This window comes from Stigmatopora nigra, chromosome 12 (assembly GCF_051989575.1).
Source record: "Stigmatopora nigra isolate UIUO_SnigA chromosome 12, RoL_Snig_1.1, whole genome shotgun sequence".
NCBI classification, from domain to species: Eukaryota; Metazoa; Chordata; class Actinopteri; order Syngnathiformes; family Syngnathidae; genus Stigmatopora; species Stigmatopora nigra.
Window position 1 is genome coordinate 3,421,188 of NC_135519.1, and position 19,782 is coordinate 3,440,969.

The 19,782-nt window shown below is 38.9% G+C and overlaps 1 protein-coding gene across 1 annotated transcript in view; it reads right to left on the reverse strand.

Moving 5' to 3' along the window:
* lzts2a (leucine zipper, putative tumor suppressor 2a) overlaps positions 1-13,656 on the reverse strand; it is a 44,286-nt gene extending 30,630 nt beyond the window's left edge. Inside the window, exon 1 of the mRNA XM_077729792.1 lies at positions 13,379-13,656. The gene's annotated coding sequence lies outside the window, so the exon portion shown is untranslated. The remainder of the gene's footprint in view (positions 1-13,378) is intronic.
* Between the last annotated feature and the right edge of the window lie 6,126 nt (positions 13,657-19,782).

Below are 19,782 nucleotides of genomic sequence, written 5' to 3' on the forward strand. Positions count from 1 at the left end.
GCCTTCACGGTCACACATTGAAGCGTATCGTAAGCTTTTACGGTGGTCGTCTTCTAGGAGAATTATGCCAGGCTATCCCAGCAGTGTCGGGTTGAAGGAGAAAGCGGGAGCTGTCAATCAAAAAAACTGGCTGAAACTGTGCCAAAGACATGTAGCAATCATTTTCTCATCGAAGGAGGTGGCATATTTATTTCAAGGTCTTGGAAAGGTGTGCAAAATACCTTAGGGGCTTTTACAGTTCATTAGACACCATTTTTTGTGGTCATCTCCAATGTGTATATGTACACGGATGTGTTATTTGTGCATTAACACTTACATAAATAGAGCAGGGCGGCCTAGCGGATGAGTGGTGTGGTTAGTGCGTTGGCTTCACAGTGGAAGTCTTCAAATCCAGGGAGGTCCACCTGTGTGGAGTTTGCATTTTCTCCTGTGTGGGTTTTCTCCAGGTACTCCGGTTTCTTCCCACATTCCAAAGGCATGCCTGGACACTCTAAATTGCCCCTAGGTATGAGTGTGATCATGAATGGTTGTCTGTCTCATTGTGCCCTGCGATTGGTCAGCCACCAATTCAGGGTGTCCCTCGTCTCTGGCCTGATGTCAGCTGGGATTGGCTCCAGCACCCCCACGAGCATAGTGAAGATAAAACGGTTCGTAAAATGAGATGAGAAAGAGAGCACGACGTGTCTAATTGGCAATTACAATTGACAGGATCCGTTAATCAACAAAAAAGCCAATAGGTAGTCGAAACCAGATCTTTGGCTGTTCTATTTCTTCAACGACATTAACACCAATCACCAAATGACTTCCGAGGTTGCTTGTCAAAAGAAAACAAATAGAAAAAAAAGGGCAAAGCTTGTTTGTTGTCATAATTTGTCCCATGTGATGCTTGGCCTACTTTTCAATCCCGCTCACATTGTCTAAGCACGTGTGCATAAAACAGAGTTTGCTGCTTCAATTTCTGACTTTTATTCGTCAAGGATTAGGTAGCAGACAGAGCCCGAGTCATCAGAAGACGCAAAGTAGAAGAGAGAACGCAACTGTGGTCCTTTGAACGAGAAGGAACGAGCGTGGGGCTTAGAGTCAGCGAGTGAGCTGAGAGCAAGCTTTAATCACTGACCTCCAAACTTACAAGACCAGACAAACGGCTGTGATTAATGAGAGCCATTCATCTTGGCGCTAAAGAAAAAAAATGTGTGGGAAGTGCAGTTGGCGAGCGTCGTGCTGACAGATCCATCTGCGGGTTATATTTCATTACACTCTTGTTAGTGCTTGATTTCGCCTTTGAACGATAAATGGAGTTAGCCTTGGTGGGATTTCACCTTGCGCCAATAGAAAACAAAATTCAGGCGACATCAATTGCTAAATGGCAGTTTGATTTTTCGATCTTATTTTGTACGATTCTGCGTTATACACTGACTTTTGTACGATTATGATAGGGGTCCAGGACAGACAAACTTTCAAATGCTTTGTTGAAATGGTAAGGGAATAAATAAGCAATAAGGGTGATCATAAATCAACACTCACTGTCAGAGTACTTACTATACCACAGATCTTCACTAGTTAGGGTTAGGGTTATTTATATTGCAGGTTTGGTGAGTTGTCTATGATGAATGGCCAGTTTATTCGCTAGTTTGTACCTATTTGGAAATTTCCCGAATACAGATGAAATAAAGTTACCTAACCTTTCTGTCAGTTGAGTATTTTCCGCTAAACTCTGGCATCGAAAGCCCCTCACTGGTTGTTTTCTCTTTTTTGGACCATTCTTTCTCAAACCAAGATGTTGGTTGTGCATGAGAATTTCAATAGATGATCAGTTTTTGAAAAACTCAAACCAGCCCATCTGCCATCAACATTTATGCCATGTTCAAAGTCAGTGAAATTGTTTCTTCTCTATTATGATATTTGGTTTAAACAGCATCAGATTGTTTTGACCATGCATTCGTGCCAAAATGGAGTTTCTGCCAACATATCCCTATTTAGTCTCTTGTTTTCTATTTTCTATTGTTACTTTAAAGTGTGTATGTTCTTGGTTTCTGACAGGATAATAAATTGGGCTTCCAAAAATGCAACTCATACTCCCTTGCGACTTATTTATATATTTTGCACTTCATTTTGTATTCTTTGGCTGGAGCAACATATAGTCTGAAAAATACGATACTTAAGACACCACCTGTATCCCATGCTAAATTACATACACAACATACAATATTATGCAATCTGTATATATTGAAAAAAAAAAAAAAAAACATTCTTACAAAATATTTTTAAAAAAAAAACTTTCATTGACTCTTATCCAGAAACTATTAAATAACCCCCTTGGCCATTGTTAACATTCTCCAACCCCCAAGTCATCTTTAGTTGGGGTGGCCATATTAGAAGAGATAAAGATTGTTTTCATGGGCAAATATAAAGTGAGACTGTGGAAATTCCCTCTTGGAAAGCGAATGATGTTGCATGTGCAGATGGCAGATGACTAATGAGGGTCTTCAGTAGGAAATCTGCCTTACATCGGTAGGCGGCACAGATCAAAAGGTGACCGCTAGGGAGAAATACAACGTTATCTGTAACAAAGTCGGTCGCAATGTTTTCATTAACGATTTTTTTCTGTCAAAAGCTTCGCCTTCACCTTTCGGTGTCCCCGAGGGAGCGGCTCTTTCATTTGCTTGTCGTCTTAGCTCTTCAGTATTCACTGTCTGGAGCCCCCCCATCCCCTCCTTCCCCAACGCTTTCCAACGACTACACGCCTCCTCTCAAAACGCAAATGGGAAGGACAGATGAAGTTGCCATGGGGCTACTGAAAACACTCGAACTAGAGCATCTGTCAGCATCTGTCTCCACTGGCCTCAAGGCGCTTTCAGTAGACACAACTTTAAATGGTTCAGCAAAGTCTACAGATGACTAGTCACGTTTCCCAATGATTGCCAATCAGGCACGTGTCGATGGCATCGCCCAACCACACGGAACATTTTTTTCTCCTTGCTGCCTCGGAAAGAGCAATGTGCCACGAGCTGGGATGAAAACCAGAAAGTCTTGCACGTGTCCATGTTGCACTACTGAATGACATTTTGTCCCCCAATTTATTTGAAGTGTGCTATTGGAGCACACAATAGGTGTCTGTTCAGGAGCCCCACCATAATTCAACAACTTAAACAGTAGTGGGACAGTTCTCACACTGTTAAATGGGCAGTTTGAATGCTTCTCGTGTGTAGGCCCACTATACTGTATACTGATTCATTGCTTTTCTATGTCCTGAACTTATACAGTAGTGTTTCTGAATTATTTTCCATGCCACCACATAGGAAGTTGAAACTATTTTGAGCTTCATCAAGCTTTGACCAACTGTTATTGGCATCAGTTGTTTATGCAACTTTTCTAAGTACAGTTACACATTGGTAGCACACAAAAATCAAGTGTCTCATGAACCTGATTGTTGTGTACTAACAATTTCTTTCCTTGTCTGCCACTGAAGTAAGAGTGAAGCTAAGTATATAAAGGCTCATCGACTACGTGGCTTCAGTACGTTGAGTTTTTATTTCCAGTATAAAAAAAGTTCAGAAAAATGTAAAAATTCACATTGAAACTCACAAGAAGACAGAAGATGAGAAATGATGGAGGTCAGGGCACTATTTCTTCTTCTGCGCTGAAATGGGTGGAACTCACCACAGAAGAAGAACCGATATTTCTCAGTCAAAGAAGAATGATGCTCCAAATAATACAAACAGCCGAGAAGGACGTCTTTTCTTCGGATTAGATTTCGCATCGCACACAGAAAAACTACACCGGGCTTATTACCACTATTCTTTTGATTTAGAAAAAAAGATAAAATAATAAAGAGAATGAATGAATGAATATTTTCATGTAGTCGGGATGTGTCCAAACTTTTCCAAAAAGGGTTGCAGTGGTGCAGGTTTTTGTTCCAACTGATACAGTTTAACCAATGAGTATTCTGCTGAAACAAGCATCACCAAACTCTAATCAAGTAATTGTACTGCTAAGACATCAGAATGGTGGAAATAAAAGTGAAATTATTTTTTTTTTCAAGTTTAAATGTTAATCATTAACATTTTTAGAAAGTGTAAAACGCTGATTATTGACTGGAAAACCAAATGATTAGTCAAAAAGTGATGATGATTATATGCTCCATTTTTTTAGTGACAAACGAAAAAACAACAAAACAAATTAGTTATGCAACTATCAAACTCAGTGTGAGCTCAACTCATTAATCACCTGGCTCCTGTTGAAAAACCAAGATTCACCAGCTAATTTTCTACTCAAAAGGTCACATCCATAGACAAACTATACTGCCCTCTATAGGGCTATTCATTACAGTTCTTTACAAACCGTTATTTCCCAGACAAGATACATTAGCCGTTCTTCCACACCCGTTCAATCATTTCAAAACATACTGAACAAATATATTCATCTATGAACTAAGTACTTTTTCTTGCACATTTTCCATTGCACGTACACAAAATGTGTGGGTTCACTCACAGTTAAGGGGCAAAGGTCAGAAAGGCGTTTTTTGCCCCCTTGCAGTCATTGCATATGTGCGTGTGTATGTGAGTAAAAAGCGAATGGCGACTGACACGACAACTGACATGGATGCTGAGCTGTGCTGCGCTAGACCAGGCGGTATAACCCAATAGGGGGATAAACTATAAATAGACTATCTCATCCAGACCCAAAACTCCCTCCATCCCTTTTTCTTCCTTATTGCATCTTTTTCCTTGTGCTTCTAAAGCAAAAGTCTTGGCGATTTTATTCTTTAAAAGGGTTTAAGATCCACTTCATTCCCATACAAACATAACCTCGTTCCAGAAGTGGTTTCGTAACATGATTTGTAGTAGTCACATTTGATTCATGACAAGGTTATACTACATCCTGAACCCTTTAAAAATGATCAAAGAGGAGAACAACTATTTTCACGTTGAGTAGAGATTTAAATTCTTTAAAAAAAAATAATAAATAGGCTATATTTAGATATTAATACATGAGTCTTTTCATATGCTTACAACCGTAGTATTTGATAAATATACATCATGATAATTGTACTCGTATGCTCGTATTTTTGTATAGCCACAAAAAATGTAGTATTTTAGTATTAATAGGGGTGATCCTACTTTGTGTTATTTCATATCTAGTCTACATTATCCGCGATATTTGAGGGATTACTGTATTTTTGTGTGTGTCATTTTGCTCTGTAACTCAGTGAGTGACAGGTGTCCAGCCAATCATAGGATACGATGCAATTATGCAACGCAGCCAATCACTGTATTGACAGTATGCCAATGCTAACCCAAGTAAAGTGAATGTGATATGTCCACTCCCCAAACCAAAGAACTGCCATAACCCTACGTTGGAATGGCTGCATGTGCAAATAGAAGAATAAGGGGTGAAAGTGGAAGCGTTTTTTGTGTGAGAAAAGTCAGTTTTGCAAAACATGCAGCGAATCTAAAGTTGTAAGTGAGTTTACCAATAGGAAAATATAGACTAAATGGAAGCTTAACTAATTCAAATGACACATTCAGCAAGTGAGAAGTGAGAAGGACAGACATGAAAAATAAGGTAAAATTCAAGTCAGATTTGTTCATATTCTAGAGACATTTTTTAAGATGAAAACTACAGCATTTGTAAACAATTCAAAAATGGAAAAATATACAACAAACACACAGTCTGTGTAAGTCCACTTCATGCACCAAGTGTAAAGCTCACAGTTAGCAAATGAGCACACTTCAAAATTTCAAAATAAGAGCTAAGAACTCACATATTTCACATTCTACATTAAAACCGTTTTCAATAATATGTTTTATTTAAAAATTACAATTTATTGCATTTTAATGGGTCGTTTATTTTAAATTACTGTGAGAATGAGTGGTTAAATGTTTGTTTATTTGGTTTTTTAATTGACAATTTTATGGCATATCAGCAATAATTTACGAGACAATTTCTCCCTCACCCTAAATTTGTTATTGCGACAGGACTGATTAGACACAATAGAGGTTGGTTAAGACTGCAGTCGACTGACAACCAGGCCAACAGCAACCTTGTGGTCTTGGGAGAAGGGAGGGGGGAGAGGTGGGCTAGTTAAAGAGGGGAGATTGGATGGGGTGAGTGTTATGTAAGTGATGCTAATCCCTTCCCAACCTCGTGCAGAAAATGAGACAACACGGCACTGCCCTCATTTCATGAGCTGCCCTCTTCCTCTCGTTCTTCTTCACCTCCATCAGGTTGATGTATGACTGTTTCTCTCAGAGTTGAACGGTATGGATATAGAAATGTTATGCCATAGTGTAACAGGCAGTTTCACCATTAGGATGTTCTGTGCAGCATTTCCATGTTGTTAAGATACAGTAATATCTGAGATAGTTTATGTTGATACAATGACTACAATAGAACCCAACACTGACCTATGCTTCACAAGACAAAAACCGTCCGCCAGTTTTAAAATGGCCTTGGGTATTTCTCTTTAAAAGGTGCTGAGGGTCATATTCAAGGTTGGGTAAATTTCTAAATGAGATTACTTTGAACCATGAGTTTATTGTGGTGAATATGATGCTGACTCTGTATCAGTGGTGCTTTGGAAGGTTTCTTATTGGCCCTTCTCAAAGGAAATTTTGAGTTTGTCCTTGCACTGTTATTGACTTAGATCGTGGAATGATCCTTTGAAGGACCTTGAGACTTTTGGGATTGAGGGCAAAGTAAATGACATGATGAGACATTCTAAGTACGAAGTATTTTGGCATCAAAGGAGAGTGTCACCAGGAACCAAGGACGCCCTTTAAGCCAGCGCAAACTAACCAATCCCCCAACTCAGACAGGACGCTCCAGTAAACTTTGACCTAGTTCTGTCTGGTGGACAGTGGGCGAGTGGGGGTACGAGGGAAAAACCCTGAACACAGCGAGGGTCCCTCTATCCCTGCCCGATATGATAGGAATATCAAAGGTTTATGAGGACAATGCATCTTTTCAATGACAAATGCCAGAGGGGAGCTTGAGGACTCCAGCAAGAGAATCATATTGTTGCACAGTTCATTGAAAATCCAGCCACCAAACACACATACACACACAGTGCATCCTGCTGCGGACTTGATTTCACTTTTCTGCTGATCACACACAAAACAAACCCCCCGTCCTCCATTTTTTTTTATCCATGCTGCCCCTGCCGTTTCCAAGAAATTCCTCCAAGCAGACAGATACAATCCTTCGGAGCCAATTCTCTGCGGGGTAATGATATTACCAAGTAGAATCGCTCTGAGAAACCAGAGAGTGAACTCATCAAAATGTATAAGTGGTGCCAAAATAAATAGATCGATTTGGTCCCACAATTTTTCTCCAGTTTTTCAGGGTACCCAGAACACACCCTCATTGTGTCCATCTTCATAGTTAAGTTTTAGTGTCCCACTTCTGGTAAAAAAAAAAAGAGAGAATAAAAACAGGCGCAAGAGGAATATGTCCAAAAGGGCGTTTTAATAAGTGTGGGAGTGGTAAAACTGTTTGTAAACTTCAATCTTCAGGGTTTTTTCCACTTTGCAAGTCAGCTGTTCCCACTTCAGCCAGTTAATCCCACCTCCACTTTCCAACCAGACCCCTTATTTAAGAATGTGCTGTTGATTCATTCAATGACTGTTCGATACGAGTTCTTCAAAGGATTGGTCTCGAGTTCCCAACCCTATTTCCCCCAGTTTTTGGGGGGAATCTTCTCAGTCTTCTAAAGCCTGGATCCCTGCCTAAACAGAGTAATCCCTCGAATATTGCGGTTAATGTGAACCTAGTAGCAAGAGTGGCTTCCACTTATGAGTTTCAGCATGGATTTTCACATTTTCATGAACTTTTATTTATTTTTTAAGAAGTAATACTGTGGTTCCTCGAGATACGAGCTTGCATTCTGGGACTGAGCTCCTATGTCGATTTACTCAAATGAATGTTTTCCATAAAAATGAACTAAAAACTAATTAATTTGTTGCAACCCTAAAAAAACAACAAAAACTGGATATTGGATTGGTATCTCAAGATAAATATTTGCTTGAAATTTAACTTTGTATCTCAAATTGCTCATATGTCGGGGCACTCGTATGTCGAGGTATTACTGTAGCAGAATTTACTAATTCGTGATAGGGGAAGAAGTGATAATTGAGGGATTACTGCAACTTGTGGTTATTTGTTGTTTTGCTTCACTGATAATTACACGTAAATATCCCCATTCTGTTATCTGTGGATCACGGAGAGTGATATGATCTGACTACACACTCGGTCTCCAATCTTCTGAGAGTCTTTATCTGGCCACAGTTGACTACAATGAAAAACTAATCCCAATCCTCAAGGATTCCATCTGGAATTTGAAAATCACAGTTGCTGGAGTAGTCACAGTTGCTATAAAAGTCAATTCCAACGAATCCTAAGAAGGAAATAGAGACTTAAGAATACCATGGTTAACCTAACTTTATCACTGGATGAAATGTGAATTAACACTTCATAAACTGTTTTAGACAACAACCAAATTGTCTGGGACCTCATCCAGAGTATGCCGGAATATCATGAGAACTGAGGGGGGAGGAGGTCTTGCACAAGAGGGTAACGGGAGTTATGTTGTGAATACCACAGTTGGGACAGAATCTCAAAATTTTCCCAGGAAAACACATGTCAGCCATTAAGAAGGGATAAATTAACCCAACTTTTTTTCAGTGAAGGAAACCATGATCTAAACAAAAGCCTTCACGGGCCCCCCTTGCTTCCTCGACGCCTGAATTCAACAGGACAAGACCACTGCAGTTTACCCAGCTAAGCCAGGAAGAAGGGGTGGGGGGCTACGATGGGGAGTGAAATGCATGAAATTTGCTATGGGGTCATCTGACAGACGCATCCTCTTAAGAGCACACAATTTTGCCGAGAAAATTTTCGAAAAATAACATGAAAACAATAGAAGTGTGAACAGTTCTACGACTGTTCACGTCAACTTTAAAGGAGGAGAAACATCCTGATGAGGTTCATTGTGCTGAATAAACTTTTTTTTTAAAATGGAAAGCAGATTTTATGCCAAAAACAAAGAGGAAAAGTTCTAAAAAATCTTTGTGTAATAAAAATTGTATGTCTTTGGAATTCTGGCCATGAAAGAAAACAACTAGATACCTATTTTAGACCAGAAGTACAAGATAAAGTCTTCAATGTAACAAAATACCTTTTACATCTTTGTGAGGATGAACAAACATGACTGAAACATGAACATTTTATTCCAAAAATGGGTTACTGCCAGCTGCATTTATGTCTCTTCATATATTTTTCGCTCGGCTAACCACCTGTGAGGATACCGTTCTATGAAATAACCAGATGGAGCTATAAACTGAATATCTTTGAATGTAAATCCAGTAAATCACAAGATCTCAAATGAACAAAAACATCTGGATCTTCCAGTTAGGTCGCCATACCTGGCTCAATTCCTCTTATTCATCAGCCTTGTCTTCACAGTGTGTGCGGCCCACTGTTGCAGCACAGGTCATAAAATATCCCAGTTTTAATATTTTCAGATGATAAATTACAAGTTGTTCCATCACTATGCTTGCCGATGTGTAGCGTAAAAAAAAAAGAGAGATCCAATGTCAAGCACTCTTTTTTTTAATCTCTAGCCCACTTTGCTTCTTTTCTGTGAGATCCAAAAAGATCAAATTCGCTTCTGTTTTTGATTGATCATGATAATGACAATGAAGGGAAAGAATGATGGACACAATTCCAGAATTAATTGTTACGCATTGTTGTGGTAAATTGCAGGTTTGCATTAGTTCATTTTTTTCATTGTTTTTAAATTAGAAATGATTTTCTGTTACATGATTTTCTTGCATCTATAATTTGGAGGTGACTCCTATGACGTCATAAAACATTAATCTGACCAACGTTATTTTTCACTGTAATTGTGGGATTGCCATGCTTTTTAGATATTGCTGCTAAAAATACCAATGAAGAGCAGATACAGCCCTGTTAAACACCAAACAAAGAAAAAAAATGCCACGTCAGTAGCAAGTGTTGGCCAACTGTGTGGAATATGGAATCATTTTTCTTAGATTTGATCTTTTAATATCTTAAAGAAGCACTACTACATATTTCCCTGGTAAAGTTTGGCAAATACCCAAAAACTCTCCAAATAACCTCCTCTGCTGGATTGCTTCAAGTGGTTTATTTTCACTCTCATTTCAAGTTAACTGAGAAAAACTGAAGAAAAACAAATTCTATACCAATTTTAGTCACAACTAATGGGTGCGTATTATACTCGAATAAATACATCAGTTCTAATAAGACCTAATCGAGCGAAACAACAATGTAAATCAGAACAGCATATGGTGAGAATGACGGCTTAGCCTTTTGAGAGCAGAACAAGCCCATAAATGCAGGAAAGGTCACCCCAAAAGCAGGCGGTTACAAAATGACAGCTTACAGCTGTTGTATTAGTGCATGTGCACAGTTGCGTGTGCGCGCAGGGCAAGAGAGGCTTTCTCTAAAATGTTCTGACAGCTGTCCACCATGACGTGACATTCCATACATGACAGCTGGGGGGACTTTGAAGCACAACTGGAAGTCGCTGTTGAACATATCAAGTCAAACAACAGTGGCCTAATGGAGACAATGAACCACGTTGTGATGTCACATCACAATCATTATTTTGCATGCAACTTTCCTGCCATTTGGCAGAAAGAGCACAAACTAAGCCCAGTTTGAGGTGGAGTTTCCTGACATTCATGTTCTATATTACATCATGAAAATAGGAGGGGTCATGGGGGGAAATAATTTACTCAACAACAGAATCAAGCAACCTTGATATACATATATTTTAGAAATTCATTTAGCCACCATATTGTAAATGTCAAATGAATTGAGATGAACAGGATTAGATCATTTGGTGTCATTTTTCCAGGAAGTTTACATGAAATTTTCTTGGGGAAGTGGATTCATGTCCAATGATCATTTGATGCCAGACTTTCTACTTCGAATGGATTGGACATTCATTGCAGTCAATGGCAAAAGAAACGTCAACAAATTGATTGGACGTCTATGGCCTTCTCCTTCAGCTGCTGACCCTGATCTCGATGACCGCCTCTGAGGAGCAACCACAAATTTGTGCTCTTGTCTGGACCTATTGTGTCCCATAATTACCTACTTCATCTCCCCTTTCCAACCTGCCTGCGCTCTGGTGACAGTCCAAGGATGATCGAGCGTTTCGTGATGGTGAGATGGAATGAAACATTCCTGCAGAAGGGCAATGTAACCAGTTTATATCAATTTTCTCTGTGGATTTGTCAATATGTAACAATTAGTGCTTTCCTTCATTTTCACATTTTCCGAACCACTTATCCTCACAAAGGTCGCAGGGGGTGCTGGAGCCTGACTATGCCCAGCCAATCGCGGGGCACAAGAAGACAGACAACCAGCCATTCATGCTCACACTTAGAATGTTAAACGAGGCTACCATGGATGTATTTGGGATATTGGGGGAGTGTGGGGGACTGGAGTACCCAAAGAAAACCCACGCAAGCCTGGCAAAATATACAGTGAGAATCCACTTGGGATCGAGCCTTCGATCATAGAACTGTGAGGCCGCCGCACTAACCACTTTTCCGAGCAGGCCACCAATTCTGAATTATTGACCAAAATGTAGGGGGATTAATCGAGAAGCTGGTTTATATATTAATCACAACATAATATTCAAGTCTACTCACTATTTTAGCTGTGAATGTGCTTTGGAAGCAAAAAAAAACTATGCACTGAAAGAAGTTAGACTGGAACTAATGTGATTATGTAACTATCATTATTTCACAAACAAAAATGTGTTCTTCCAGAACAGTAGAAATCAGAGGATAACTACTACAACTGTTAAAAGACTAAAATAAACTGATTTAGTACATTTGTGTTTAGGTAAACAATATCTCTAAATGAATGTACTTGATGTAGTATCTCAGTTCTGTCACCAGCGGTTTCCATATTTTAGCTCAGAGGTTAGCAAAGGGCCAGATGCACTCATCAAAAGAGCCACATGTGGCTCCTGAGCCATAGGTTCCCCACCCCTGGTGCAAATGAAGGTCTCCAAAATTTATTTCGAGTTTTCTACACTAGAAGGAAAGATATTAACTTCCTGACCAATCACAATGAAGATGAGCAGAGAATCGCCGTGTGGGATTATTTATGATCCAATCAGACCTTGGCAGGCTTGCATCCCAACTTCATGGTAATCCATATATTAAAGTAAGCCGGGATCATAAAAAGCAAATGGTGCTTTCCGGTATCTTTGGTGACCTTCGACCTATTCATTAGGGCTTCTGGCTTTTATAAGAACGGGAAACAGCTGGGTGGGTCAAAAGTCACCGTCACAAAGTGGGTGTATGACAACAGCTGCACTGAGCAATGTGGGTAACAGTGTCTGGTTACGTACACTGAGCGCTTAATTAAAAACACAGCACATTCGTCACATTAACGACAACCCACTCAGATACATTTGAGTATTTTTCCACTTTCCTAATCCAACACAGCAAGGAACAGAGTCTCAGATCTTTTGTGTTAGTGCCATTGTCAGACATACGTCCAAAAAAATTTGATCTTGGAGGGCTGGCAGTAAACACGAGATGCCAGATCACTCGGTTCAAATGGATTGGACGTCTATTACTGGCAATGGCAAGTCTCTTCTGTCAAAACATGGTTTTACAGGTGAGAGATGGTAACATCAGGGAAAAATATATTGCAGATAGTACATACTACAAGGTCAATGGCTGCAACCAAAATCCGGCAGACGATCCAACTAGCAACAAAACACTTTCAGTGCGATAGACCTGTTATGGCGAACAAGTTCGATACAAAGAGCCAAAATATTGAAACTGTGGAAGTCAAAGAGACTCACCTTACGTCAGAAGCAACATAAAAAAAATAGTATTTTTTAATGGGCTCTGATGAACTTAATGATAATAGAATAAAAATAAGAGTAACATGAAACGAGCCACAGTATATACAAAATATGATAAGAAGATTTTCACAGGGAGCCACATGCGACTCGAGAGCCAAGTGTTCGCCACCCCTGCAATAGATGATGTTAGACGTCCAACAATGTGGCTGTTTTCATCCTGCTGTTAATTTAACTTAGTTTTGAATTTGAACTGGGACACTTCTTGCTCGAATGGATTGGACGCCGATCACCGTCAATGGCAGCCAATGAGTCATATGCAAATGTCAAGACAGGACCAAACCACTCACACCTGGGCGATCGTTAAATCAACACACGTGATTGTGGGTTAACTCAAAGTAACCTTTTCATCTGATTTAACATTAAACATCTTTCTTTCCAAAACACATCCATTAGCGTTAAATGAAGCACAAGTTAACACCGAGTTAGCAAACAAGGGCTCACCTTAAACATGATGTCTTGAAGCAGACGGTCGATAATATTCCACAGCGAGCGCCTTGTTTTATCCGAGTGGAACTTTCGTGACAAGCGCACGTTCAAAATGTAGCTTTTACCACCCCGATTTCCGAGCGAGTTGTACCGATCTGGCGTGCCGCCATTAAAATGCCTTCATCGCTGGTTTATCTCCTCGATGGTTGGGAAAAAGCTCCGTCAAAAATGGTCCAGTTCCACGGTGTGCGAACACCCGGGGAGTCCGCTCAACACTCACAGGATGAGGGGGGCGGGTTCACTTACTTCCAGCTAACTCGGCAGTAATCCCCCAGAGAGCCGCCAGGGGACACGTCACTAAATCACACCGACTAAAGCCGCCCTAAAAAAACACAGAAGAAGACAAACTAGCGAGCACATGCTTTATCCGTAATAAAACATATAATTGTTTTTCTACTAGTTACGTTTTTCTGTGTTCATGTAAATTCCAATTGTTCTAATGGCTGATTGGGACATAGAAAATCTTTGCTAATTTTATTTCGGAGATTCTGTATGGAAATTGTTTTAAATATGACACCAAAATACCACAATGCAGTTTTAATTATGGTGTATATTCTGTTTTGCACTAACCAATTTTTATAAAAATCTAAATTTTCAGTTTTATATTGAAAACTTTGTAAAAAAAACTGTAAAAAAAACTTCTACTATTGATTGAAATGTTGATTAAAAAAACGTTACTTTCCAACGAGGGTTTAGTCAATGATTAATAACATATATACACATGATAATGTCTGAAAACAGTGAGTATTTGTCACCAAAATGCCTGCAAATTTTTCTACTTGTACCCACTTCAAGCTGGGAACATATATTTTTAATGAATAATTGCTGTCAAACCTCCCATTTCATGTGCTATGGACACTTGTCAGCATTGAACGGCAAAAGGATTGGATTATTTTAAATTCCCAGTGCCAGCCAATGGGTTTTGATCACAGCATCACCTTAATGGCTTCCATGTTAAGAACATTGAACTCTCAGTGAACATTTTGATTTCCGAGGACGTGATTGACAGACGTCTCCCGGGTGTCTCCTCTCATCCCCTCCCTTCAAGTCTCATCCATTTGATCCTTCACCATCCGTCAGTCAGTCAGTCACCGGGCCGTTCCCCTTTAAATTTTATTCACGCTTGATTTCCAGCCCGCCAAGGCTAATATGATTTCCAGCTGAAATGAGAAACGTGCAAATGTGGCGCATCCCCACTGGGCCACCGCTTAAAGTCAATTTCATTGCGTTGCGTTGGGTGTAACGATGTTTTTCCGTCTTGAGCTGAAGAGTATTTTAAAAAAGTGGGGTGGGATGAAAAAAAATGGATCATGTCTTTCTTAAGCTTTTTCAGCATGAAGCCACAGAAAAATTCAAAATCTTTAAATGGAAAAATGATGGAAAAAATGACATGACGTAAAGTCATGTTAGGGGGAAATAAAAAATATTAAAAAAACAAGGTGAGATTAAAATTTACTACATTACAAATTAAGAGTATTTATAACAAGACAATAATTAATCAATATTTCAATATTAGTTCTAATATCATGAAAAAGTCCTAATTTTGTCGACATTAAAAAGTCACAATGTTGTATTGCATTAATTTAGCAAGATATACCAATGAAATGAAACTAAAGTTGTTTATGAAATCACATGAAGGTAAAAAGTTATAATTTTCATGCAAAAATTTACTTGAATAATGAAAGATAAAATCAAACTTAACCATCACAAAGAAAACTTCCCTCAAATGTATTTAAATAATGAATCATGTGTTATTAAAGCAAAAAAAATAAACCACTTTGCTTAAGTTGCGTGAAGGAAGGACATTTTCTTTCCTTTTAGAATAGTTTCATTTAAACTACACTTTTTATCGTAACTTTAATGGCCCTCGAAAATACTGAAAAATACACTCACAGCCTTTGTTCCCAATTCCCTTCGCCACATGTCTACAAAGGCCGGAGAAGCAGATCATATGACTCACTTTGCGTCCCCCACCTCGAGGGTCTTTATCCCGCGTCAGACACCTGACCGAGGCCTGACCCTCGACTTCGGTGTGATTCATAAATACCAAACAAACACCACACGCTGCCAAGGGGACGAACACTTTAAATGAACCACAAACAGCATGATGGCCGCTTCTGGCTTTTTAGTGACGAAGCAAGGTGGGCAGTGATGATCAAGCTCTTGCACTCCCACGTCAAAATGGAAAATTTGGACATTACAAGCCAACAGAAATATATAAACTACAAATTTATAACATTTAAATTCAATTTCTTTTCCTAAATCCGGCCAAAACATTTGCTTTTGTTAACAGATGAATGTGTAAGATTTTTCACTTATTTTAAGAATATATGTATACTACATTTTGTTCTGACTAAGCCCATTTAAAATTGTTTTTCACCTCAATCAATAAAACAAAGTATTACTTCATTTTCCAAACTGCTTATCACATAGGGGTTGCGGGGGTGCTGAAACTGAGCGGAAGCTTTGACCTTTGGGGTCTCAATTTTCCAAAATACCAGAACAAACTGGCGGCCTGGTGACTGAGTAGTTCGCACAACGGCCTCTCAGTGGGAGTCCTGGGTTCAAATCCAGGTCGGTCCACCTGTGTGAAGTTTATATGTTCTCCCCAGGCCTGTGTGGCTTTTCTCCGGATACTCCGGTTTCCCCCCACATTCCGAAAAAATACATGATAGGCTGATTGGACACTCTAAATTGCCCCTAGGTATGAGTGTGTGCATGAATGGTTGTTTGTCTCCTTGTACCCTGTGATTGGCTGGCCCCCGATTCAGGGTATCCCCCACCTCTGGCCCGTAGTCAGCTGGGATATGCTTCAGCACCCCCCGCGACCCTATTGAGGATAAAGCCTTTCAGAAAATAAATGAAAGAATGAAGCAAAACTTTCCCAATAGTTAAGGCTATCTAGTCTGTGAATGTTCCCAAACAACAGCGCAAAACTGTTGTTTTGCACCTTTACAAAAAAACAAATACACCAATTAAGGACATACGGGGTCGCAGGGAGTTGATTTACATACTTCCATAATGGTTTGATGTGCCGGCTGCAGCGTAGCATGGAAAGTCTTGATATCCTTTCAGATGGCAACTCATTCAATATTGAGCATCTTGTGTACAAGTAAGCTTCTCATCTCATAACCGTCGAGGTGGCTCTTCTTGACGGCTCACTCGTTCTAACATGAGAGGAAATTATTATTTCATATCTGCTAATTAGGAATAGAAAAGAAAAAAAAAAGAAGATATTCAGTCACCCGCCACCACTTTGATTATGATCTTTACTTACTGGCCATCCAGATTCCCTGTATACATTTTAATAGTAAGTTTTGCCATGCATGTCACATGACCTCCATCAAGTTTAGGAGAGAATAGATTGGACACCCGTTGACATCAAGGGCGACCAGTGAGTTCAATCATGTGTGAGACACCAGTAGGTAGTTGATCTGGTTGCTGCGTGTGTACGATAGTATGGAACGACAACATATTTGGGTGATTTTCTGTCTGCCGTCACCTATCGATGCCTTAGTTCTCAAATCAGAGCAAGTCAAGAACATGTGAGACAGAGTTATGAATAATACAGTGAGGGGAAATGAATATGAATGAATAGAAGCCGCTTCTGCTCAAGTGGAGAATACAGCAAATTAAGTAACGGGGACATTACCGTTGACGTGCGAATGGCCCCTGAGACAATGACATGAAGTTTTAATGAAAAAAGCTGTTTTTTTCTGAATGAATAATTTCATGATTTTCAATTGAATGGTGAGGTTTTTTTTTTAATTATATGAGCCTAAAACAAATGTGGGCGCATGAGTGGTTGGCGCGTCGGCCTCACAGTTCTGGGGTCTTGAGTTAGAATCCATATGCTCCACCTGTGTGAAAAAAGAGCATATGGACAGTTTTTTTAAAATAAATTCATCTACTGTCAAAAAGTTGACTATTTGATAAGCAATTAGTTGTCAATTAGTCAATTATTCAACACCTACCTGAGGTAAACTTTAATCCGGATAAAATTTAAACCATTGGATGGGAGCCGCCTCCACTAACTCAATTATTACACGAACAGACTTTTGAAGAGACTTTGATGACCTCCAGTGGACAGACACGAAACTGCAGCTGCTGTAATGTGGACAACCGCTTGATGTCACTACATACACACGACAGTCTACAAATGTAACACACAAAATAAACAAACTTCCAGGACCCTAGTGAGGAGAAAGCTGTTAAAAAAATATCTGGCAACTTCCTGTTCGACAAAATTTGCATACAAGGCCATTTGTAAAACACCACATGCTGAAAACAAGGTCAACATTTTGTCACATTTAACTCCAATGTTTAAAATGTGATGTTAAAATTGTAGTCACCTTTTTTCTTCCTCCACTTTAACAACAATTAGTATTCAGAAAATGAAATATTTCTCTCCTTATTATGAAATAAATGTTTAAAAGTGCAAACTGTAAATGAGGACAAAAAGTGACTAAAATTCTCAGTAAATATCAAATCCATTAGAACTGGCATGTATGCCATTGACAGCAATAGTCATCCAATATATTTTAATTGGGAATTAAGCCAGCCACCCCCCCCCCCCAGTAAAAAATGGCTTTGACATCTGTCACTTTAAAGGCCAGCCAACAGGTTTATTAAATTTGATTTGTTAACAGGTAGATCCTACGATTGGCTGGCTACCAATTCACGATGCATGAAGTCAGCTGGGATAGCCTACGGCACCCCCGACGACTCTAGCGAGGATAAAGCAATTCAGAAAATGAATGAATGAACATGTAGCTCTTGACAAAAACAATAGGCCTAGTACTAATAGAGCCCAAATTTTAACTCGTAAACACACAGGTTTGCATCACACAGTTATCCAACCAAAGGAGGAAGTCGTTACTAATGAGTCAACAGTTGTACTTGTGTGCGGTCAAACCGGTTGGGGAGGGGATTGTAAAGTTTGCATTGATATGACGGCAGCCAGGATTTCACTTCTCGTTAACCCTTATTTCTCCGAAAACCTTTTTGTTGTGAACCACCAGTCAGCAAAAGCCAAAATGCACATTTCTTGGAGATAACTGGAATTTTATCTTTCTTTTTTTCCACTGAGAGGAGAACAAACACTGTGAAAATGAATGGCTTTAAAATAAATAAATAAATCAATAAACATCTGCAGGTTTATTGTTATTGTATTTGTCAATAAGGAGTTGCCTAGTTTTTATGTTTTAGTGGTAATGATGCTGCCAGCCCACCAATGTTTAGATTGGTTGGACATATTGCCATACAATCAGTCTGTCAGTTTCATGATAGACAAATAAGGCCATCAATTCACAATATGTTAGTAAAGTTCACATTAAATAAAAAATCTATTTGTTTTCTCTGAAACATTGCTTTCTGAAACTCCTTCCAAAAAGGAGTAACCAATCACAAGGCACGTACTACAGATAAAGCAAAATATTCACAACTACGAACGATGTGGAGCTTCCCATCACACCAACTCACGTGCATTAACCTCACCTAAAGAGATACAAACATGCGCTAAAATGTTAGTAGTAAAGTCACTTTTCATAAAAGCACACCCACCAAAAAAAATGTTTAAAAATGAGTTGATCATAAGTTATTGGCGCGATCACTAAGGTTGCCATGGTTTTACGACTAATTGACAACTAATCGATGATCAAGTTCATCAACGACTATTTGTCCAAATGCTCATTCATTGAGGCTCTTAACTCATGGGCTGCTGCTAAAGTAATATTCTGATATTCTTCAATTTCAATAATAAATAAAGTTTTATAAATGAAACAGAAAAAAAGGAAAAATAACTACACATACAATTGCATAAACAAAATGAAAAAAAACTTATTAAAACAGTATTTAAAAATTTAACTTTATATAAAAAAAAGATAAAAAGAAGAACACTGAGCATACATATTTAAGACTTTCATGAATGAATTATGATTTTCATTATTATTGGTTTCATCAAGGATAAGGGAGTCAAACTTGTGGCCATTGGACCATATTTTGCATCTGTCATCCAAATGTAGTACATTAGTTTTTAATATTATCAATACATTAGTGATTGACCGATATGGATTTTTCAGAACCGATACCGATTATTCATAATTAGAGGATTTATATCCATGTAAAAAAATTGGTGTATTTTTTTTAATAATGCAAGCCCTCATTTAACTTAATGAAATAATATATTAGATATGTGTATGTGTGTGCATGTGTATGTGTGTGAATGTGTAGGTACCTCTATATTTATTTGAATATATTTTTAGCATTCTCGCAACTTTTGTTAATGTATGTTATTGAATGTACAACTTCAACTTTATTTGGATGGCAGCAAGGCAACCTAGGATTAAGGGATTAAATTT